This window comes from Patagioenas fasciata, chromosome W (assembly GCF_037038585.1).
Source record: "Patagioenas fasciata isolate bPatFas1 chromosome W, bPatFas1.hap1, whole genome shotgun sequence".
NCBI lineage: Eukaryota > Metazoa > Chordata > Aves > Columbiformes > Columbidae > Patagioenas > Patagioenas fasciata.
Window position 1 is genome coordinate 33,299,137 of NC_092559.1, and position 24,379 is coordinate 33,323,515.

The following is a 24,379-nucleotide window of genomic DNA, read 5'->3' on the forward strand; positions in this document are numbered from 1 at the left end:
GAGCTATTCTACTCCCAGAAGGAATAAAAATTGGCGGATGCAGAGTGTAGGCCAGGATTTGAACAGTTCCTGTGAAATCTGCATCAATTATACCTGGTATTACTATAAGACCTTTGATACTAGCAGAAGAACGGCCAATCAATAGGCCTCCAATGAGACTATCTTGTCGAAATAAAGGTCCTTTAGCATTAGTTGGTATTCTATGAATTGCAGTATTGGTCAATGTTATATCTACTGCTGTCTCCACATCAACTCCGAGGCTTCCTGCGGTGCTTGGCTTGTTGAGGTGAAAGAAGCCTGGTTCACGGTTGGTCACTGATTGTGATACAGGTTCGGAGATGTTCTTTGTGTCCGGTAGCTGCTGAACGTATACCATAGCTTGTGGTTGTTTGTTTTGCTTGCTGCAAAATTTTCCAATTGTGTGGTTCCCATACCGTTGTCTGAGTGTTCATATTTTGAATTACCGGTAGGGCTAATTTTGCTGGAGACCAATCACCTTCTAGGATGGCATCTTTGATGACCCCTGACCATCTGCCACGTCGGAGCTGTGGTTGGTCAGTAGAATCTATAGGCACCTTTGATTGCATTGTTTGTGAAGGGCAAGCCGGTTTTTGAAACTCAATTTGTTCCTTATTTTTCTCTACATTTGACACTCTTAAGTTGTTCAAGCTTGTTGGTAATAACTTGCAGTAACTGCTCTACTGCTTGGGGTGAGCCCAATGATGTAGGAGGAGGCTCACAAAAAACTTCCGCGGGTGCTTGCGGAGGCAAAGTTTGAGGCGGCCCCGGCCCCGGCGACGGCGCCGCGGCCGGGCCGGGCCGGACCCCCACGTTTTTCTCGGAGGGAGGGGGGGCGTCCGGCTCGGGGCAGGGCAGAGGCGGAGCGGTAGGAGGAGGGCGGCACTCAGGGCCTCCCACATCCGGACAGTCGACCAGTTGCACTTCCGCCTTCTTGGCACATTGCCCCAGAGACTCGGAGGGGGAAACTTCCGGTTCTTTGTTTACGAGCCGCGCAGTTTCTAATCCGCGTTGCAGATCGGATTGTGAAAGTATTGGCTGAGCCGGGACCCCGCGACCACCCCGAACGGCAGGCAGACCCCACAGAGTAGCCCACAGGCCCCTCTTTTCTTTTGGACAAGTTTTATCAGTCCAGGTTTGTTCTGGGACAAGCGCCTCCGCGGCTCTTAGGGCGGCACGCTGTTCCGATTTCATAACTTCTAATGATTCTAATACGGTTTTCCACAATTCTCTCACAGCTTTAATTTCTTTCTCTTCTTCCTCTCTGATAGTTTTGTCCCACATAGTGTCCCCCACTGATCTCCATTCCGTTGGGGAAAACAAAAGTGGAACTTCTCCAAAGTGTCCCCACTTCTGAGCTAAAAAAATCAATGTGATTAGCTTTTCCTGTGACGATTCAATACCTCTCTTAGAGAGAATAGTCGTCAGCAGTGCCGCGGCTGTTTCAATATCCATTATCTTATCAGCGCGGTCTTAACGTAGGATGCGAGTGGCCAGCTCGACAGGTGCCCGTCTTTTGATATCGGACTAAGCACACTATCCCACACCCCGGCTTGGCTCCGTTTTTTATGAACGCTGCTTACCGCAGTAATTTCGATCCGGAGCGTTATGCTTTGCTAACGATCCATCCTTCTGCTACCATATGTAGATCCGGAGCGTTATGCTTTGCTAACGAACCATCCTCTGCTACCATTTGTAGTGGTAGTAAATTCGACGAATCCAGACGCCGGCATAAGCTCTTTGATCGAACGGGCGGGCCGGGCGAGAGTAAGGAGTCTAATTCAATGTGAATTTACCATCCGTACTCTTTAATGAACTCTTAAACAACACTGAATATCAATGTCCCCGAGACCACGTTTTTCCAAGCCTTATATACTCTATACCAAAAGGCCATGCGGCAAGTGCAGGCTACAATTGGTTACACTCACAGTCACTCATCCCCCCCCACTATGGCGATTGGCTGCAGGGCACTGCTCACAGACTGTTCATGCGCAGCGGCAACGCCCCTCCTGCAGCCTGGGTCGAGGGCAGAGCAGCTTCTGTTTACTTTCCTTTTGTCTCTGGTGTCTCAGGGAAATCCTTCCGTGTAGCACAGCCGCATCAAGCCCTGGCTTGTTCACAGCACACAGCCAGAGACTCTCCACATGTGATGGCAATTATATCACAGTTTTTCTGACTCCCAAGGGCTTCCAGCTCCTTCTGTTTGTTGCTCATGCTGCATGCATTTGTATTGATGCACTTCAGCTGAGTCATTGATTCCACTGGGTTGGCACACTGAAGGGCCTCGCTAGTACTACCCTCAGATACCGGCATGTCACCCTTGGGTGTGCCTCTGCCACACCTGGTTTCCTCCCCCTTCAAATCTTGTTTACAGTCCTCTCAATAAGTCCTTCTAACTCCTGCCCCAAGATCCTTTTCTGCTTTTGAGACAGGTGCATCCCATTTGTTGCTAGCAGGCCAGGTGCCATGTAAGCTGATTCATGATCAAAAATCCCAAAATTCTGCCAGTGACACCAGTCCTGCAGCCAGGTATTGATCTGCTGGGTCTTCCTGCATCTTTCCTCATCATACAATGCAGCTGTGGGGATAGAGGAGAACACTACTTGTGCTCCTGATCCCTTGACCAGTTGTCCCAAGGCCCTGAAGTCTCTCTTGATCATCTTTAGCTTTCCCTTTTCACTTTCATTATTGCCCACCTGAAAAATTATTAGTGGGTAGTAGTCTGAGGTCCTAACCAGGACAGGAAGTTTCCTTCTAACATCTTTAACCCTGGCCCCAGGGAGGCATCAGACTTCCCTAAGAAGTGGGTCTGGCCTGCATATACAGCCTTTTGTTCCCTTTAGAAGGGAGTCTCCTACAACCACAACCTGCCTTTTTTTCTTTGTGGGAGCTGTTTTGATGGAGGATGCAGGGTGACTTATTCTCTGCAGCACGTCCAACTCAGTGGAACTGACTCCCTCGATGTTGTTGTTTGGTTCCACTTACAAGGCCTCATACCTGTTTTACAAGAGAACCTGGGAGGATGGGGTGGTCACAGTAGGAACCCTCCTCATTCTGCACCAGACAGGAACTTGCTGCCATTTCTCCTAGTTCCTGAAGTTGCTGCGTTCCACATCCTGAGCCTCTTGCCTGTTGGACAGAGGCACCTGGGAAGGTGGGTTGGGTAGGGGGATGTTTCTCCTGCCAACCTTAGTGTGGACTTGTTTCTCTTCACCCCTTTCCCTTGACCTGCCTTCTTCAGTCAGGGAAGGGGAGGAGACAGGAATCCCTTGATCTTCTTTCTTGCTGGTGGTGGTCTTGCCCCCAGGCAGCCAGAGTTTGATCCCACCAGGATCTGTAGGAAACTCCTGGACTGGGCATGCTTAGCTGTGTTGCCTACCCAGCAGATGTCAGGGTGATTGAAGTCTCCCATGATGTTGAGGTTTTGATTGCGGGGTGGCAATAAAACCGTGGCAGATGTATTGTTAACCCCCTCTCCCCCCCTTCTCCCTTCAGCCCCTCTCTCTCCCCCCTTCCCACTAAGTACAGGTGATTGGGAGGGGAAAAAAGGACAGAGAGAAGAGAGTTGGAAAAATTAAAAATGTTTTACTAATGCTACTAATAAAAATAGAGAAAAATAGTACAAATTACACAAAACCAATCTTGAGAGTCCCAGCAACTGCTTTGGCACCTGAATTCCTGGATTGGACTCTGCAGCCAACCGGAACTGGATTCAGTCTGTCACTAGGCCTCAGTTCGCAGGGACGACTAGCAAGGTCCTCTCCTAATGCCGGCCATAAGGAAAAAGGGATGAGATCCTTGTGATCTCCCACTTTTATATGAAGTATTCACGTGAATGGAATGTTATACTCCATTGGTCAGTTTCTTGGTCACCTGTTTCTCATTGCCCCTCTCGTGAGATGTGAATCTGTTCTTTATCAATAACCTCGCATTCCATTGCTATGTCTACCAAAAATGTATCTGGTTTTCCAGGAAAATGCAGCTGATATGAAAGCTTTAGCTGACAGGCAAATTCACTAAAAGAGAAACTTGTTTTTAACAAAACCAGGACACATGAGAACCAGGGCATGTGTTTGTGAGGCTACTTCCAGCTGTCTGTAGAAAACTTCCTCTTCCTGATCAGGTGGCTTGTAGTAAACACCCACAACAGTATCACCCTTATTAGCTTGTCCCTTAATTTTTACCCATAGGGATTCAACTCACTCGTCAACCCCCCTCAGGCAGAGTTCAAGACATTCAAGTTGCTCTCTCACATAAAGTGCAACTCCTCCACCTCGCCTTGCTGGCCTGTCTTTCCTGAAAAGTACATAGCCCTTCATGACAACATTCCAGTCATGTGAGCTGTCCCACCACGTCTCCATGATAGCAATGGGTCCAGTCCTGTTCCACTTGTTCATCAGTGACCTGGATGAAGAGACCAAGTGCACCCTCAACAGTACTGACCCTTCCACTTTTTGCGACCAACACCCACAGTGGCATCTGTGCAGAAGATCAAGGATTATGTAAGCAAGCAATCCGGAAGCAAGAACTTGACATATACAAGCACTGGCAGCGCACCCACCACTGGAGGACTACTTTGCCCATCATTCTCATAGTGGAATCTGAGAACCAGAGGACTATTTCACCCATCATACACATTGTGGGATCTGAGAGTGGTGATATCTCTTTTTCTCCCTCTCTCTTTATTCTTTTGCTTTTATTTTTAATAAGTAATAAGTCATGTAAAGTATAAACCCCACAAGCATTGTAAATCTTTCTATTAGCAAATTATTTGCCATGTGAGCTGAGCCACAAAATAAAAGCCTTTGTTTATGGACTTCAGGTATTGAGTATATTCCAACCAAGGGGATCAGCGAATCTGAGTCAAGGTATGTATGTGACACCACCCAACTTGGTGGCGTCTGCAAACTTACTTAGAGTGCACTCAATCCCCTCATCCAGATCACTGATAAAGATATTAAACAGAACTGGCCCCAATATTGAGCCCTGGGGATTACCACTTGTGACTGGCCACCAACTGGATTTAACTCCATTTACCACAACTCATTGGGCCCAGCCATCCAACCAGATTTTTATCCAGAGAAGAATATGCCCATCCAAGCCATGACCAGACAGTTTCTCCAGGAGAATGCTGTGGGAAAGTGTTAAAAGCTTTATTAAAGTCCAGGTAAACAAAATTTGCAGTGTCGCAGTTTAGCCCCAGTTCCACCCCCAGCCAGCAACTAAAACCATGTGCCACTTACTCACCCCTTCCCTGCCCTGGTAGGATGAGGAGGAGAATCAGGAAACAAAAGGCAAAACTTGTGGGATGGGATGAGGACAGTTTAACGGAACAGAGAAAACAAAACAAAACAAAGCAAAACAAAACCCACAACAATAACAATGACAATAGTGAAAGAACACACAAAGCGATGGATACACAACACAATCTCTCACCATGTGGCTGCAGCTCGCCTCCTCCCGACCACAGTCTGCGCCAAAACCTCCCCCTGTCCCGGACAGCAGCTCACTCCCTAAACACAATAGCACCAAATCGTGTGGTCCAGAGAGAACCGAGAGTGCCCCAGACTGTCACACTCCTGGCAGCGAGAGATTCAGTATATTCCACCCCTTATTCTATACCTTTTCTGTCATGCTCAGGTCTTAGACTTACCAATACATTTCAGTTAATTACTACAACTTTATATATATATGTGCACATAGATATTATTCCCTTAGTCCACAGCATCATCTCATCCCTCTAAAATGTTCATTAAGTCCACTTAGTCTGTGACTTTGTATTCTGTCTGTCAAGATGGTCTCCTGGGGCAAGAAAGATGGAGTGCCATGTTGGAGTGTTGCATTGTGGCATGCTACATCTGGAACTCATAGCTTGTGTATCTGATGTAGTTCATGCCTGTGGTTTGCAGGTCAAAGGTGTCAACCCTGAGGAGGTGGCTGGATGCCAGTTGTTGAAGACAGCTCTGGTTTCATGATTGCTGGGCTTTCTTCAGTTTTGTTGAAGTTCATTCTTCATTGACCTGAAAGGTACTTACTGAATACTGTTAGTATGGTGTATGGTATTATGGAGCAATTACCTGTGAGAGATGTGAGGGATTTTCTTGAGGTTGTTGTGTGGATGGGTTTCTATTAGATGGAGAATTATTTCTGAACTAACCAGGCTCAAAGGAATTTCAAGGTCAGCTCGAAAGCTGAAAACAAGACCTGCTGTGGGAGTGAGGCAGTTCTACAATAACAGGGCCTCAAGAAGATGTAAATCAACAGACCTATTAGCAGTGACTTGGGCGCATGGACAGCTCGTGAATATGGACAATATCCAATCAACTAATGCATGCTTGGAGTGTGGACGCGTGATCAGGAAATAACTGCATATATAAGGAGGCTTGTTTCTGTAATAAATGGCTTCGCTTGAATTCATATTGGATTGTGTGGAGTCCATGATTTTTCGCCCTCGCAAGTGGTGACCCCAACATGATCCATAAGGAGAATTTACGGAAGGGGGATGACCACTGCGGGGAGAGAGCCCCAGCTGGAACGGCGCGGCCGGACTGTGACCGGGACGCAGTCTGCAGGCAGCGTGACTCCTGATTGATCGCTACAGAAGCAACAGAGGAGGGATAAAGGATCTGATATCATTGCAACAGACACCCAAAGAGGTGAACAGCTGGGGGCGAGAGGAGATGGGGCAGAATATTTTTAAAGAAGAAGAAGAAATACTGCGGCTCCTCTCGCATATTCTAAGAGAGGGGTGAAGTATGAGGAGAGTAACCTCAAAAGACTATTAATCTGGTGCAGAGGCAATGGGTTTCCTGCTGATCAGTTAGGAGCTTTTCAAACAGAGATTTGGGAAAAAGTGGGAACTGTGTTGTGGAAGGCAATTAGTCGCAGTGAAAAAGATATTCTCGGCCTTGTAACCTCCTGGAAACTGATGATTACTACACTGAAGCAACTAAAATCTGAAAAGACTGTTATGAGCTTTAGTGACTCAAAACTTAAACTTGAACTTTGGGACGATATAGGGCAGAAATTATGGGATAAATTCAGCAATGGAGATAAAGAAGTTAAATCATTGGTAACTACATGGAATGTAGTTGGGTTGTTCCTACCCAGATGCAAGACTTGCTCTTGTTATATTTCATTAAATTTTTCCCTGCCCAACTCTCCAGCCTGTCCAGGTCTCGCTGGATGGCGGTGCGGCCTTCTGGTGTGTCAGTGACTCCTCCCAGCTTGGTGTCATCAGCAAACTTGCTGATAGTACACTCTATTCCCTCCTCCAAATCGTTGATGAATATATTGAATAATACAGGCCCCAGTACTGACCCCTGAGGCACTTCACTAGATACAGGCCTCCAACTAGACTCCACCCCATTGACCATGACTCTCTGGCTTCTTCCCTTCAGCCACTTCACAGTCCACCTCACTACCCGATCATCCAGACTGCACTCCCTCAATTTAGCTGTGAGGATACTGTGGGAGACTGTGTCAAATGCCTTATTCCAGTCAAGGTAGACCACGTCCACCTCTCTGCCATCATCCATCCATCTTGTTAGGTCCTCATAAAAGTCAATGAGGTTGGTCAAGCACAACTTCCCTTTGCTGAAGCCATGTTGACTGCCCCTAATGACCCTATTATCTCTGATATGCTTTGAGATGATACCAAGGATAAGTAGTTCCATCAGTTTCCCAGGGATGGAGGTGAGGTTGACTGGTCTATAGTTACCCAGGTCCTCCTTCTTGCCCTTTTTGAACACTGGAGTGACATCTGCTTTCCTGCAGTCCTCAGGCACCTCTCCTGTTACCCAAGACCTAGCAAAGATGATGGAGAGCGGTCCAGCAATGACCTCAGCCAGCTCCCTCAGCACCCACGGATGCATCCCATCCGGACCCATGGATTTATGGATGTCCAGATTGCATAACTGCTCCCTAACCCAGTCCTCATCAAACGAGGCAAACTCCTCCATTGTCCTGACTTCCTCTGGGGCCTCAGCAGTACGGGGCTCCTCAGGACAGCCTCTGGCAGAGTAGACAGAGACAAAGAAGGCATTCAGTAACTGTGCCTTCTCTGTATCTTCTGTCACCAGGGCACCCACCTCATTCATCAGTTTACCTACATTGGTTCTGGTGTTAGTTTTATCTGCCACGTATTTGAAAAAGCTCTTCCCGTTGTCCTTGACCCCTCTCACAAGGTTTAATTCTAAGGAGGCCTTAGTTTTCCTAGTTGCCTCCCTACACCCTCTGACAACAGCCTTATATTCTCCCCAAGTGGTCAGCCCCTCCTTCCATGATCTATATACTCTTCTCTTCCACTTGAGCATAACTTCATTCAGGCCACGATAGTCTACAGTTAGTCTCCACTTGTCACTAGACTTACGCACTGGCCAAATTGGGCTATTAAAAGGTGAGCGAGTCTTACTGATCACACCCTGGCTTTCCAGTTGACGGATCAGCTTCTGGATAGGAATCAAAGAGTCTCTATTTGTGCGATATTGCCGGTGATGCACCGTCATGGTAGCAATTGGCACCTGTTGGTCGTCAACCATCAGCAGTCCTACAACAGAAAGGTCCTCTGAGAGACCAGGCAAAGTCGACAGCTGTTTCATATTCTCAGTGTCTATGGCTGCTATGCCAAATGCATACTGATACCCTTTTGGGTCCTTAAAATACCCTCTCCTGAGGCAGTCTATTCCAAGGATGCATGGAGCATGTGAGACAGTCACAATGGGATGCTTTTGCCAGTTTTTTCCAGTTAGGCTCATTTCAGCCTCTACAACAGTCAGTTCCTGGGATCCCCCAGTCACTCCAGAAATACTGATGGATTGTGTTCCTTTATAGTTTGAGGGGATTATCGTGCACTGAGCACCAGTGTCCACCAAAGGTTTGTACTCCTTGAGGCGTGTTGTACCAGGCCATTGTATCTGCACAGTCCAATAAACTCTGTTGTTCCTTTCCTCGGCCTGGCTGGACGCAGGACCCCTCTAATGTGTGTTATGCACAGTCTCTGTGTACAAATTAGAGGTTCCTTCAAGAGGATCAGAATCTCTTCTGCTCCTTTTGTAAATTGGATCAGCCATATTCCTAGGAGTTTTTCTGTGGGAGATTTGAGGGATTTTCTTGAGGCTGAGTTGTGGAGGGGTTGCTGTTAGATGGAGATTTGTTACTGAACCAGCCAGGAATTTCAAGGCTGTGAACAGGACCTGCCATGGGAGAGAAGCAACTCTGAAATAACAAGGCCCCAACGTGGTGTAAATCAACAGACCTATTAGCAGTGAGACTCGGGCGCGTGGACAGCCCGTGAACATGGACAATATCCAATCAGCTAATGCATGCTTGGAGTGTGGACGCGTGATCAGGAAATAACGGCATATATAAGGAGGTTTGTCTCTGTAATAAATGGCTTCTCTTGAATTCATATTGGATTGTGTGGAGTCCATGATTTTTCGCCCTTGCATTTTTCCTTTTAACTGATGTACTCATTCCTGAAGTTCTGAGGTAGGCCTTCTATGCCACCTTCTCATGTTTTCTCCCTGCTCACAGAGGAAGAACCTCAGTGAACCTCTTTTTTGGGCTGCCTCTGTCCTCTCTCTTGAGATTGGAAATGCCTTCTCCTAATAGCTGAAATGTGCAAGTGGTGAATGGAACCTGTCTTCTCTGAGTTCTTTGATTTCCTGCAACAGCTTTTCAAACTGGTCATCAGATTTTTCACACAGATTCTCCATGGTCGAGACACAAGCCTGTAGAGAGCCAGCAAGGCTGTCCTCAAAGTCCCAAAGCTGCTTAATCACATCAGAAATGCTTTGTCTGCCTCCAGCTGACCAGATCATTGCTGTGAATGACTTTAGCATATGCAGGTGGTGCGCTTCATACAAACCTGCGCCACAAAGGTCGTGTACGATTGATTCTGTCTGGGTCTGTCCCCTCTTGGCTGTTTGGCTCAAAATAGATGATCTCCCGCACAGCTATTTCTCTCAGGAACTGGATACTTCTCTCCATAGTATTCCATTTCCCTGGTTTACATATACAATCTTTCATAGCTGTCAGGAGTCGGATCCAGAGGGTGGTGGAGATGTTCTCTCTTGAAATTGCCCTATCAAGGGTGGAATCCCTTGACAGAGATCCCAACTGCCTGGATTCCCCACCTTCTAGTTCCATACTCTCAGCTCCGTTATCCCAGCATCAGAGCAACCAGGTTACAACATTCTCTCCTTCATGATGACTAAAATCTTTTCACATATCTCTCAGCTCACTTGGAGAAAAGGATTGAGTCATTTCCTCTCCTCCTTGTGCTGATGACACTGACCCTTGGGTTGGTGTTGGCCCTTTGCCATCATCTGTAGCATGAGTAGTCTTTCTTGTGACTTTCTTACAACTGGCAACTGATGCCGATATGGGCTCACAATCTCTTGATGTATTTCCAGAGTCTAAATGACTGTCACCAACATTGGCATAATTACAGTGGCTGTTGTGGTTACAGCAGTAGCAGTAGCAGTGCACAGTGTTGGGGGGTGCAATAGCTGCGTTGTCGGTCTATGAGGCTGGAGAAGCAACAGTGTCTGCGGTCAGGGAGGTAACGGCCTTGGCGGCTTCGCTCTGTGTAGGAGCTGGAGCTGCCTTGTCAATCTTTGAGGCTGGAGAAGCAGTAGTTGGGGTGGGGTAGTGGGTAATGTAGCTATTATAGCCTTCACTGCCTTGCTCTGTGTAGGAGTTGGAGCTGTTTTAGTTGCCTTCCCCCATTTGGGGCAGACAGCAACCATAACCATGCCTGTTGCTGAGGCTTGAGAAGATGGAACATAAGTCTCAGGAGTTAGAATAGATGCAATCCTCCTATTAAACATCATCTCTCTTATCACTGGCATCAACTGACACACATTCAGCAGACCTGACAATACCAATAAAGTATGGTCAAAGCTCCAAGGATATTCAAAACTCTCAAAAACATCTGTAATCTGTCCTAATGTAAAAGGAAAGGTATAGTTAGTTAGCTTTTCTATAGATTGGCTCATCCAATTGGAAAACACATAGATGTATTTCTCTTTAATCTCTACTGGAGGTTTCTCTAGATATAATAGTGGTTTCTCTAAATACAACAGTGCCAAAACACACAGAAACATCATCATCATCATCCAGTTTCCAGATGTAATAGAATGCACGAACCTAATAGTGAAATATGCTCAGCACAAATAAGGTTCTGCAGAACACATTGTAGAGAGCAGCTGATACAACTTATGTCACAGCATCTTTAAACCAATATAATTCAAACTGCTTTAATACTACTAGATGATGTCCAAAGTACACAGACCTGTATCTCAACCCTATGAGTTGGCACCATGCCAAAAAAATTGAATCTGCATCACAGCAGTAAGAACACCAACATCTCTAAATTTTACCTCTTTTTAGTGCCAAATTTTAGCAGTTTTTGAGCCTCATGTTGGGCACCACAAAAGCCTGTCATGTTTTAACTCGAGCTAGCAATACAACCATGATAGCTGCTCGCTCACCCCCACCCCCCCCACCCCCCCCCCCCAACCAGGGAGTCAAAAGGGAAGGGAGAAACTTGGATTGAGATAAACGCAGTTTAATAAAATAACGAGAGATGCATTCCTGTGCCATCTTCTCTTGGTGTACCTGCTTTAGTAGGTGGGTTGGACTAGATGATCTCCAGAGGTCCCTTTCAACCTTAACCATTCTGTGATTTTGTGATTTACCAGTATAGCCTGTTTCCCATAGTTGTAGCTAACAGAATATGGGCACCAGTTCAAGGAAGCAAACTGATAGATAACCAAGGCAATCTAATTGATACTTCTGGATGTGAACAATGGAGAAACCATGAATGGTGCTGCCTTGAGCATTTAGTAATATAAGACCCATGTTCCAGTAATATATCCTCAGATACTTGTTTTAGACTCAGTGTATGACAATCGCAGAGTTGTACATGTATGGTGTCACTTTGTGATGTTCTGTGGAACAACAGGAACAAAATGATTGCTCCTGCCTAAGAATGAATTATCAGAATTGCAACAGAAATTGAACAATCTGCTAGTCATCACTGGCATGACATTTTAATGCACCATCTGCAACTGGCATATTGCATCTTATGTTACATACTATGATAATTGTAGGATTGTATTCTATTTTATTTTGTTATTAGTATGCTTGTATATCCATATTTAGCACTTATCTCGCCGTGTTGAAAGTGTGTACCATCAGTTGTTACTCAATTACAAACTGTGAAGCCAGACTTCAGTTTAAGCGCTCAAAACTTTCCCCTACCCTCACCCTCAGTGAGGCAAGAGGAGGAACAGTACCTCTTCCACTCACCAAAGCAATGAGTTTGCTAGATGTTTGGTCTATGCCAAACGTATTTGGTGGAGTGCGACTGCTCACTCAACTCCTGCTTAGATTTTGGCTAACGCAGTTCATGCTAAGGCCTGATATATGCTGGGTGAGAGCACCACTTAGGCAGGACAGGTGGCCAGGAAGAGCTGAAGGACCATTAGGCAGCCATTATCATCTGCAAATTGCTGTCTCTTGCAGCCATCATCTTTTTTTCTGGCAGTTTTGTCAGATCCACTAGCTTATTTAAATGGTATAGACCAAACCTCCAAGCTGAAGCATATAAAACATTAGCTTACCCAAAAAGCATTTGAAGCAGATCCAGCAGCAGCTGGACTGCTGATGCTTTCATGCTTCCTGGTATGATACAGGGGATGCCCACATGGTGATGGAGGAGGAAGAATGGGCACTCTCACTCTCGGCTAGGTAGCTATTTCTTTTTTTGCTCATGGGTGTGATGTCTTAGATCTTGAATTTTGGTATAGTTGAATAAGTAATTTGAATCAGTTTTGCTGCTCTATGATTGCCTAGACCTTGGGATTAGTATTATGTGGAGATGCTCACTTGGTTGAACCTTTTGGTTGAAATTTAACTCTCCCGTGAAGAATAAAAAGGAAGATAAATGAGGAATTCAAAGTTTTGGTGGCCAAAGGATGGGAAATTACCAAGATCAAAACAAAGGCTATAGGAACTAGGGGAAAAGTAAAGGTAGCAGGGGAAGATCTTGACCTCTGACTCAAAAAACGCCCCCAACTCAGAAAAGCCCACTATTCACTGAGCATGCATAGAAGAATAAAAGTGGACTGTACCTTTAAACCAAAGAGAGCAAAGTTTAGACCAATGAACTCTGAGTAGGCATAAATATGCAGAAGATGTTAGGAATAGTTAAAAGTTAAAAGTTGAAATGTATAAATACATAGCTCAGCCTACTTCTAGTGTGCTAGCTTTGAGAAAGATTGCCTAGCACCTTTTTCTGTGCAGAACTGTAAATAAAGGAAATACCTTGACCCCATGTATAAATTGGTATCTGCACACCAGGTAACAATCACAGAATCACAGAATCACAGAATGTTAGGGATTGGAAGGGAACTCGAAAGATCATCTGGTCCAATCTCCCTGCCAGAGCAGGAACACCTATTTGAGGTTACACAGGAAGGTGTCCAGGTAGGTTTTGAATGTCTCCAGAGTAGGAGACTCCACAACTCTCCTGGGCAGCCTGTTCCAGTGTTCTGTTACCCTTACTGAGAAGAAGTTTCTTCTCAAATTTAAGTGGAACCTCTTGTGTTCCAGTTTGAACCCATTACCCCTTGTCCTAGCACTGGATGTTGCAGAGAAGAACCTGGCTCCATCCTCGTGACACTCACCCTTTACATATTTATAAACATTAATGAGATCACCCCTCAGTCTCCTCCAAGCTAAAGAGACCCAGCTCCCTCAGCCTTTCCTCATAAGGGAGATGCTCCACTCCCTTAATCATCTTTGTTGCCCTCCACTGGACTCTCTCCAGCAGTTCCCTGTCATTCTTGAACTGAGGGGCCCAGAACTGGACACAATATTCCAGATGTGGACTCACCAGGGCAGAGTAGAGGGGAAGGAGAACCTCTCTGGACCTACTAACCACCCCCCTTCTAATACACCCCAGGAATACATCTAATACATCCCACCTTTTGGGACAACATTTTCTGGTAACCCAGGTGGGACAGTCGTAATGGTTTTGCCTGGACTGTCTTACTGCTTCTGACAGAAGGAGACATGGACCGAGCAGGACTCCAACATGCATTGACCTATTGATCAGGACCTCCACTGGCTCCTCTCCAACCATCGGGCGGTAAGCGACACAATGGTGCAATACATTATAGAGGTATTTTTAAAGAGGTAAGAGAAGGGGAGGGTTAGTAAGTTACATTGGGAAGCAGCCGACATTTGACACAAGATGCATCTAGATGTAGATGCATGACAAAGGGAGAGGCCCTTTGCCAATTGTCAAGGTTTTGATTGCGGGGTGACAATAAAACCGTGGCAGATATATTGTTAACCCCTCTCTCCTCCCACTTCCCTCTTCAGCCCCTCCCTCTCCCCCCTTCCCACTAAGGACAGGTGACTGGGAGGGAAAAAAAGAACAGAGAGAAGAGAGTTGGAAAAGTTAAAGATGTTTTACTAATGCTACTAATAAGAATAGGGAAAATAATACAAAATATACAAAACCAATCTTGAAAGTCTCAGCAACTGCAGGGCCAGCACCCGAAGTCCTGGATTGGACTCTGCAGCCAACTGGAACTGGATTCACTCTGTCACTAGGCTTCAGTTCACAGGGACGACTAGCAAGGTCCTCTCCTAATGTCGACCATAAGGAAAAAGGGCAAGATCCTCGTGATCTCCCACTTTTATATGAAGTATGATGTGAATTGGATGGAATAGTTCAGTTGGTCAGTTTTTTGGTCACCTGTTTCTCGTTGCCCCTCTCACGAGATGTGCATCCATTCTCATCCATTCTTATCAATGACCTAGCATACCATTGCATTGTCTACCAAAACATGTATCTGGCTTTTCAGAAAAATGCAGCTAATATGAAGGCTTTAGTTGGCAGGCAAATTCACTAAAAGAGAAACTTGTTTTTAACAAAACCAGGACACCAACTGAGGGTTGGAGCAGAGGGGTTAAGAATTTCTTTTCAGTACTGATATGGGTTCAGCTACTTCACAGGAAATACCCCCTTGTTCTCACTTGGGATGTATTTTAAAATATTTGAGAAAATTTGGAGGGGACCCCCTAAGCAAGGATAAATTGAAAAGATATTGTAATCAATGGTGGGCTGCTTATAAATTGGAAGATGAAGAAAAATGGCCAGAAAATAGGTCTTTGCAATATAACACAATATTATAATTAATGTTGTTTTGTAGAAAGTTAGAAAAGTGGGATGAAGTACCTTATGTGGAGTTGTTTTTCTCTCTTAGAAATGATTGTGACACTAGAAGGAAATGTGGGTTAGTTGGTTCGAAGCATCGAAATGGAATATATTTGATAAATGAGAAAAAGAAAAAGACAAATTCCTGTTGTAGTGGTTGTGAAATTGGAAAAGGTTGTCAAAAAGAAACTGAGGAGGATGAGCAATTGGTTTGTAGTAACTCCTTGACAAGTGGACACAAGTTCTTCTAGTGAAGAAGAAAATGAAGTTACTAGGTTGAGGCAAAAGTAATTGCAGTTTTTGCAGTGTTGAAATTTGCTGCTTGGTATTGGAATACATTCTTAAAGAAATGTAGTTATGTTGTACATAATTTTAATGCACTTTTCTTGCTTTAAGGTTTTTTTACTACTGACTTATTCCTTGCTGTTTATTTTATATCTATTTTAGATTATGGAAATTATGTTAGACTAAAAGGCAAGTTCAAATAATTTTCTTATTCGAGTTCAAAATGGGTTGTAAAGAAGCAGAGACAACCTGCAAAATCAGCAACACATTTGGCCCAGGAACTGCTAACAAATGTACAGTGCAGTAGTGGTTCAAGAAGTTTTGCAAAGGAGACAAGAGCCTTGAACATGAGGAACATAGTGGCTGGCCATCGGAAATTGACAATGACCAATTGAGAGCAGTCATTGAAGCTGATCCTCTTACAACTACATGAGAAGTTGCTGAAGAATTCAACGTCGACCATTCTATGGTCATTCAGCATTTGAAGCAAATTGGAAAGGTGAAAAAGCTCTAGAAGTAGGTGCCTCATGAACTGACCGATAATAAAAAAAATCATCATTTTGAAGTGTCGTCTTCTCCTATGCAACAACAACAAACCATTTCTCGATTGTATTGTGACACGCGGCGAAAAGTGGATTTTCTATGACAACCGGTGATGACCAGCTCAGTGGTTGGACTGAGAAGAACCTCCAAAGCACTTCCCAAAGCCAAACTTGCACCAAAAAAAGGTCATGGTCACTGTTTGGTGATCTACTGCCAGTCTGATCCACTACAGGTTTCTGAATCCCAGTAAAACCATTCCATCTGAGAAGTATGCTCAGCAAATCAATGAGATGCACTGAAAACTGTAATGCTTGCAGCCAGCATTGGTCAACAGAAAGGGCCTACAACAATGCCCGACTGCATGTCATACAACCAACACTTCAAAAGCTGAATGAATTGGGCTGTGGCTACGAAGTTTTGCCTCATCCGCCATCTTCATCTGACCTCTCACCAACTGACTACCACTTCTTCAGGCATCTTGACAACTTTTTGCAGGGAAAACACTTCCACAAACAGCAGGATGCAGAAAATGCTTTCCAAGAGTTCATCGAAACCCAACACACAGATTTTTATGCTACAGGAATAAACAAACTTATTTCTCATTGACGAAACTATGTTGATTGTAATGTTTCCTATTTTGATTAGTAAAGATGTGTTTGAACCTAGTTATAATGATTTAAAATTCATGGTTCAAAACTGCAATTATTTTGCACCAACCTAATGTTAGCCCTGTTTTGGGAGAACTAGAGGACAACATCCAATATTTCAGGCCCCTCTCAGACAAACTGTTGGGCCTGAAGGAGGGCCAGTGCTTGTACATATCCCCTTTACTACCTCAGATTTGTTAAATTAGAAATAATCAGTTTGACTGTATCGAATTAATCCAGAAGGACTGTAGGGGATGATTAAAACTGTTATATTAACCCATAACCCTAACTGGAGGGGATATCCAGGCCCTAGTAGAATATCTGTTTACTAGTGAAGGAAGACAGATGATGTGAGAAAAAGCAAAGGAAGAGAGTAACCAGTGTCATGGGACAGACCCTGATCAATATCTATGTAGGGAAGAACCACGATAGTTCCCCATTACATCTAGGGGATTGGAAAGACTGAGAACATATCAACACTTGATTTTATATGGGATACAGCATGGAGTGCAATAGCCAAAGAATTTGTCTAAATTATAGGAAGTGAGGCAAGATTTTAATATGAGTCCATTGGCATTTTATGAAAGATTGGGTGAAGTGGCAAAGAAATGGACTGATTTTAATCCAGAAGAGGAAAGCAATCAGAAAATGTTTAACAAGTTAGTTATTGGACAGCCAGTGCCAGACATTAGAAAGAAGTTGCAGAAGGTAGATGACACAAGTGGTATGTCTGTGTCACAACTAATAGTGATTACCTATAAAGTATATAATTAGTGTGATGAGATAGAAATAAAAGAGAAGCAGGTCCAAATGAAGTTGCAAGCTTGCCTGTTTGCTGCTGCCTTGTCAGAAAACCAGGAAAGCAGGAGAAGAGGGAGAGAAAGTTTGCGAGGGAGAGAAAGGGGGAGCGTAGGGGGAAGGAATTGGTATAAAACATCCTTTGGACAAACCCCCCTTGGACCAAATCAGTGTGCATATTGCAAACAGGAAGGGCACTGGAAAAATGAGTGCCCTCATCTTAAGAAAACTCAGGGGAACACTAAAGAGCCCATCGTGATGGCAGAAATAGGATTAGATTGAAGGGGACGGGAGGAATCTATTAAGTCTCCCCAGCTGATCCTCTGGTTCCAGTAAAGCTGGGAAATGATATGATAGATTTTTTTAATAGATAGTAGGGCAACCCACTCTGTAGTAGCAAATTGTAAAGGACAATCAAGTAAAATAAAGGCCCATGTTATTGGTGCAACTGGGAAAAAGACTTTAAGGCCATTCTTACAATTGATGGAATATACAATTGGAAATAAGTAACTTGTGAATTTCTCTATATGCCATAATGTTCCTCACCTTTACTAGGATGTGACATTGTGTGAATTAAATGTAAAATTAGAATCATAAAGTCATAGAATGTCCTGAGTTGGAAGGGACCCACAAGGATCGTTGAGTCCAACTCCTGTCCCTACATATGACAACCCCACAGTTCACACCATGTGTCTGAGGGCATTGTCCAGTCTCTTCTTGAATACTTTCAGGCTTGGAGCTGTGACTACCTCCCTGGGGAGCCTGTTCCAGTTCTCCACCACCCTCTGGGTGAAGAACCTTTTCCTAATGTCTAACCTAAACCTCCCCTGATACATCTTACTGCCATTCCCTCGAGTTCTGTTGTTGATCGCCAGAGAGAAGAGATCAGTCTTCCCTTCCTCCTCCCCTTGTGAGGAAGCTGTAGGCCACAATGAGGTCTCGCCTCAGTCTCCTCTTCTCCAGGCTGAACAAATCAAGTGACTTTAGCTGGTCCTCATAGGGCTTCCCCTCCAAACCCTTCACCAACTTTGTAGCCCTCTTCTGGACACTCCAGTAGCTTTATATTCTTTTTATACTGTGACGCCCAGAACTGCACACAGTACTCCAGGTGAGGCTGCATTAGTGCAGAGCTGAGTGGGACAATCACCTCCCTCAACCAGCTGGCAATACAGTGCTTGATGCACCCCAGGACACGGTTGGCCCTCTTGGCTGCAAGGGCAGACTGTTGGCTCACGTTCAACTTGCCGTCAACCAGAACCCCCAGATCTCTCTCTGCACGGAGCTGCTTTCCAGCATCTCATCCCCCAGTCTGTATGTACAGCCAGGGTTGCCAGGGACACCCAGGTGCAAAATTGGGCACTTGTTCTTGTTGAGCTTCATATGGTTGGTGATTACCCAGTTGTCCAGTTTGTCCAGATCCTTCCGCAGGGCTTCTCGCCCTCAAGAGTGTCGACAGCTCCTCCCAATTTTGTGTCATTGGCAAACTTACTTAGTATTCCTTCAAGTCCTGTGTCCAAGTCATTTATGAAGACATTGAAGAGTACTGGCCCTAAGATGGATCCCTGCAGAAGCCCGCTAGTGACTGGTTGCCGGCCTGACATAACCCTATTTACTAGAACCCTTTGAGCCCAGCCTGTCAGCCAATTTCCCACCCACTGCATCATGTGTTTATTCAGCAGTATGCTGGCCATTTTGTCCAGGAGGATACTGTGAGAGACAGTATCAAAGGCTTTAGTGAAATCCAAAAAGATCACATTGACAGGCTTCCCTTGGTCAACTAGGTGGGTAACCTTGTTGTGGAAAGTAATTAAGTTGGTCAAGCAGGACTTTCCCCTCATGAACCCATGCTGTCTGGGACCAATGACTGTATTGTCATTCAGATGTTTTTCAATAACTCCCAGAATAGTCTTCTCCATGATTTTGCCAGGCACAGAAGTGAGTCTGGCAGGCCTATAGTTGCCAGGGTCATCCCTGTTGCCATTCTTGTAGATTGGGACAACGTTCACCAGCTTCCAGTCACCTGGGACCTATCCGGATTCCCAGGAGCACTGAAAAACCACGGAGAGAGGTCTCAATATATCAACCAGCTCTTTAAGTACTCTTGGATGAATTCCATGAGGCCCCATCGACTTGTAGGGATCTAGCTGGATTAGCAAATCCTGCACAAGTTCCGGATTGACTGGGAGTTTATTGTTCTTACAGCCATGGTTCTCTAGCCCAGGCCTATTGGGCCCCCCCAAGTCCATCATCAGTGTTGAAGACTGAAGCAAAGAAAGCATTAAATGTCTCTGCTTTGTCTGTGTCCCTGTGTGGCAGAATGCAAATCCCCCTCTCTCCCCCCCTCCTCCTTCAGTATGGAGGGAGTAGGCACATCTCCCTCTCTCTGCTACTTGAGGCTAACAGTTTCTTTTGTTTGGCCCAGAGCACCCTGGCCAGGGCCATTAGGAGAAGGGATTGCCGAGGCACCAGTGAGCCGCTGGGCACCTGTGACCAGTGTGGGGGATGTTTGGAGGCTTCAGGGGCACCCCACACATGGTGTGGCGGTGCAGAGAAGCTTCTAGAATGCCTACAGTCAGGTCTGATCAGCCAGTATAAAACGGGACTCTCTCATCGAGACTGGGCCCATTGTCACCGGTCTCTTGGAGTGCGAGCTGAAGATGCTACCGCCGAGAACCCCCCCTCCCCGGGATGGAGACCCCGCTTGCCTTGTCGCCACGTGTGTGAGTAAAACCCCTCGCAGGATTGCGAGTATATAACTTTATTCCATGCACATATGCACGTGTAACTTCCTGTGCTTAATACAAGCACGTATAACTTTATTTCCTCGCACAATCGCAAGTGTATTTATATTCCGTGCACATTTGCACGCGTACTTTAAATTATTTCCTCGCACAATTGTGAGTGTATTATAAATTTATCCTCGCACAATCGCGAGTGTATTTTCCTCCCGTGCTTCCACATAAGCACGTGTAGTATTCCGTGCACATTCGCACGTGTAAGTAAATTAACCCTCGCAGAATTGCGAGTGTATTATAAATTTACCCTCGCGGAATCGCGAGCGTACGCTTTACCTGTATCTCTTTAAGAATAAGACCGCACCGTGTTCAGGCAAGTGTGTACTCCTCTGGGACTCGGGGTGGTTCCGGCATTGTTTTGGGTGAAGCCACGTGCATGCACTCTGTGGACCGCCTGTTGTACTAGTTGCTGCCCCTTAATAATTTTCCTCAACTGATACCCGAACCTCTATTTAAGTCACTTTTGGAGTGCTAAAACCCTGTTTCTCACCGGTTTAATAAAAGTTGTTTTGGACCCTGTTGTCCCTTAAATTAGCCTCGGGGTGCCTCCGTGACACCCTGTTAATAAGGTGACCATACTCACCAAGTAATGGACCAATGTTATTTCCAGTTTGCCTTTTGCCATTAATATATTTGAAAAAGGTCTTTTTATTGTCCTTCACAGTACTGGCCAGCTTCAATTCTAAATGAGCTTTGGCCACATGAATTTCTTCCCTACAGTGTGAGCAGCATCTCTGTAGTACTCCCATGACACATGACCTTGCTTCCACTGACCATATACTTTCTTCTTTTGCCGCAGTTCAAGAAGAAGAGCCCTGCTCAACCAAGCTGGCTTTTTGCCTCCCCTTCTAGATTTTTGGCATTTTGCCTGATCCTGTGCTTTTAGTAGGTGGTATTTAAAAAGCGACCAACACTGACGGACCTCAGCAAATTCAAAAGCTTCTTCCCAGCTGTCGAGGGTTAAGATTGTGGGGTGACAATAAAACCCTTGCAGATGTATTGTTAACCTCCTCTCCCCCCCACTTCCCCTTTTTGCCCCTCCCTCTCCCCCCTTCCCACTAAGGACAGGCGATCGGGAGGGAAAGAAGGACAGAGAGAAGAGAGTTGGAAAAATTAAAGATGTTTTACTAATGCTACTAATAAGAATAGAGAAAATAATACAAAATATACAAAACCAATCTTGAAAGTCTCAGCAACTGCAGAACCAGCACCCAAAGTCCTGGATTAGACTCTGTAGCCAACCTGGAGCTGGATTCAGCCTCTCACTAGGCCTCAGTTTGCAGGGACAACTAGCAAGGTCCTCTCCTAATGTCGGCTATAAGCAGAAGGGAAAAGGAAAAAAGGGAAAAGGGACGAGATCCTCGTGATCTCCCACTTTTATATGAAGTATTCACGTGAATGGAATGTTATACTCAGTTGGTCAGTTTCTTGGTCACCGGTTTCTCATTGTCCCTCTCGCGAGATGTCCATCCGTACTTATCAATAAGTTTGCATTCCATTGCCATGTTTACCAAAACATGTATCTGGTTCTCCAGGAAAATGCAGCTAATATGAAGGCTTTAGCTGACAGGCAAATTCACTAAAAGAGAAACTTGTTTTTTAACAAAACCAGGAGACCAGGGGACCTTAATAAGTAGTTTTCTGAGCAACCAGAATTCTCCTCATATCTAAAGTTTAGTCTTGGTGTCAGTTTTCCTCCTGTTGCCAAGGCAGCCACCAATTGCCACTTCTCCCACAAGACCCTCTCTGTTATCAAGTAGCAAATCTAGGAAGGCATCTTTCCTGGTCTATTCCCTTAGTACCTGCACCAACAAGTTATCAACCAGATGCTTTAGGAATCTTCTGGACCTGTTGGTGCCAGCTGTATGATATTCCCAGTTGACATCTGGTAAGTTGAAGTCCCCCATAAGGACAAGGGAAGATGTCTTGGGGGCTTCACTTAGTTCCTTAAAGAATAACTCATCAGTGTTGTCATCCCAGCTGGGAGGCCTATAGTAGGCTCCCACAACAACATCTGCTTTATTTGTCTGTCCCTTAATCCTTACCCAGAGGCTCTCAACTTTACCACTGACAACTGCTAGCTCTATGCATTCCAGCCCCTCCGCTACACACAATGCCACCCCCCCGCCTCTCCTACCCTGCCTATCCCTTCTGAATAACCTGTAACCATCCATCATGGCACACCAGTCACAGGACTCATCCCACCAGGTTTCACTGATGCCAATTATATCATATCCCTGGGACCAGGCCAAGGCTTCTAGTTCATCTTACTTTTTCCTCATGCTGCAAGCATTATTGTAGAAGCATTTCAAGTGTGGTTGATTGTGCCCTTCACCTCGTGGCGCAGTCTGAGGAATCTCACTGTCACGCACCTCCTCGAGCTTTGGTGTGCCGTCCCATTCCTCATCACTGACTGGCCTGGTACTGCCCACTTCCCCCTTCCAATCTGGTTTAAAGCCCTATCGATCATCCTTGCTAGCCCCTGAACCTACATCTTTTTCCCCTTCTGCGAGAGGTGCATCCCATCAGATGTCAAAAGACCTGACGAAGAAGAGACCATCCCATGATTGAAGAACCCAAAGTTCCACCGATGACACCAGTCACGGAACCATGTGTTGATTAGTTGGGCCTGCCTGTTCTATTTTGTATTCCTGACTGCTACTGAAAGAATGGAAGAAAAAAACACCTGAGCCATCGACCAACTGCCCTAAAACTCTGAAATCCCTTTTGATCGCCTTAAGATTTCTTTTTCCTACCTCTTCTCTGCCAAAATTAAGGACCAATAGTAACATCTCTTATCCTGGCCCCAGGGAGGCAGCAGACTTCCCTGTGGGTTGGGTCAGATAGGCATATTGGGCCCTCTGTTCTCTTCAGAAGGGAGTCCCCTATGACAACTACCCTTCTTTTTGTCTTCACATGTGTGGTTTTTATGGGTTTCTGCTGGGGACATGCTATGCATCCCACTGACTGTGGAGGAAAAAGTGCATGCCCCTGGAAATCAGCAGCAACCCTGCAAACCACCCTGTTGAAAACTATTTTAGCTCTGTTAGAAGGACCAGCACCCATTGCCCCCTCCTGCAGAACAGAATCCCTGGAGGTGATTCCTGAGCCTGTACACTTCCGACCTATCGTAAAGGGAGCTGAGGGGGTGCTGAAATCTTTAGCTTTGGCCATTAAGACAAACTTAAACAGTACTACTTTCCAAGAGTATGCTAGCAGATTTACCACTATACTCCCCATAGGATAAAAACCAGGGGAGAACCTCAACTAAAGTAAATGTAATAGAAAAGAGACAGCCTGTCTCCATGCAAAAGACAAAAACAAAAGGGGGAAATTGGGAAATGCTCTCAGTTACTGCTGAGTGTAAGAGATTATGGAAAATGTGCTTAGATAAGGGGCTTGCTCTGAGTCAGTTAAATGGGCTGCCAACTCCTGTTCTAGGGAAACTGGCTGGGTTTTCCTCATTAACTTCTCTTGATAGCTATGGGGTCTGTGTCAGGAGATGGGGGTGACGCTGTAAGATTTTAAGAGATAATGAGCCAGAAGAAGCAAGGGAAGTGAGCTCAGGCTATACCCAAATCTATCAGCAGTAAATCTAGACCATGCATATGCAGGAAACTAGGGTGGAGCTCGATTCAGTGGAGGTAATGGCAGCTGCTACTCCCCCTGCTAAGGATCCCAGTCCCTAGATGATGGTTGCAGTTAATAACTGCTACCTAACAACATTCCTCATTGACACAGGAGCCCAAATATTGATGGTAGATAAGGACACTTACAAAGGATAGCCTCCGTTTAGCTAGCAGTTAGTTTCTATTGTAGACGTCAACGGGGAAAATCACTACTCACCCACTGGTCAGGGATAAACTAATACTGTCTAATGGACAGACAGTCTGCCCAACCTTGCTTTTAGGTTCCCATAATATATTGGTGTGCTGGTTTGACTGAAATCAAGTTAATTTTCTTCATGCAGTTAGAAATTTTTCTTTTTCTTAGCTAGCATGGTCATGCTCTATGCAATTCCTCACAAACTCTGTTTGTGCCAAGCAGTCAGTCCCAGG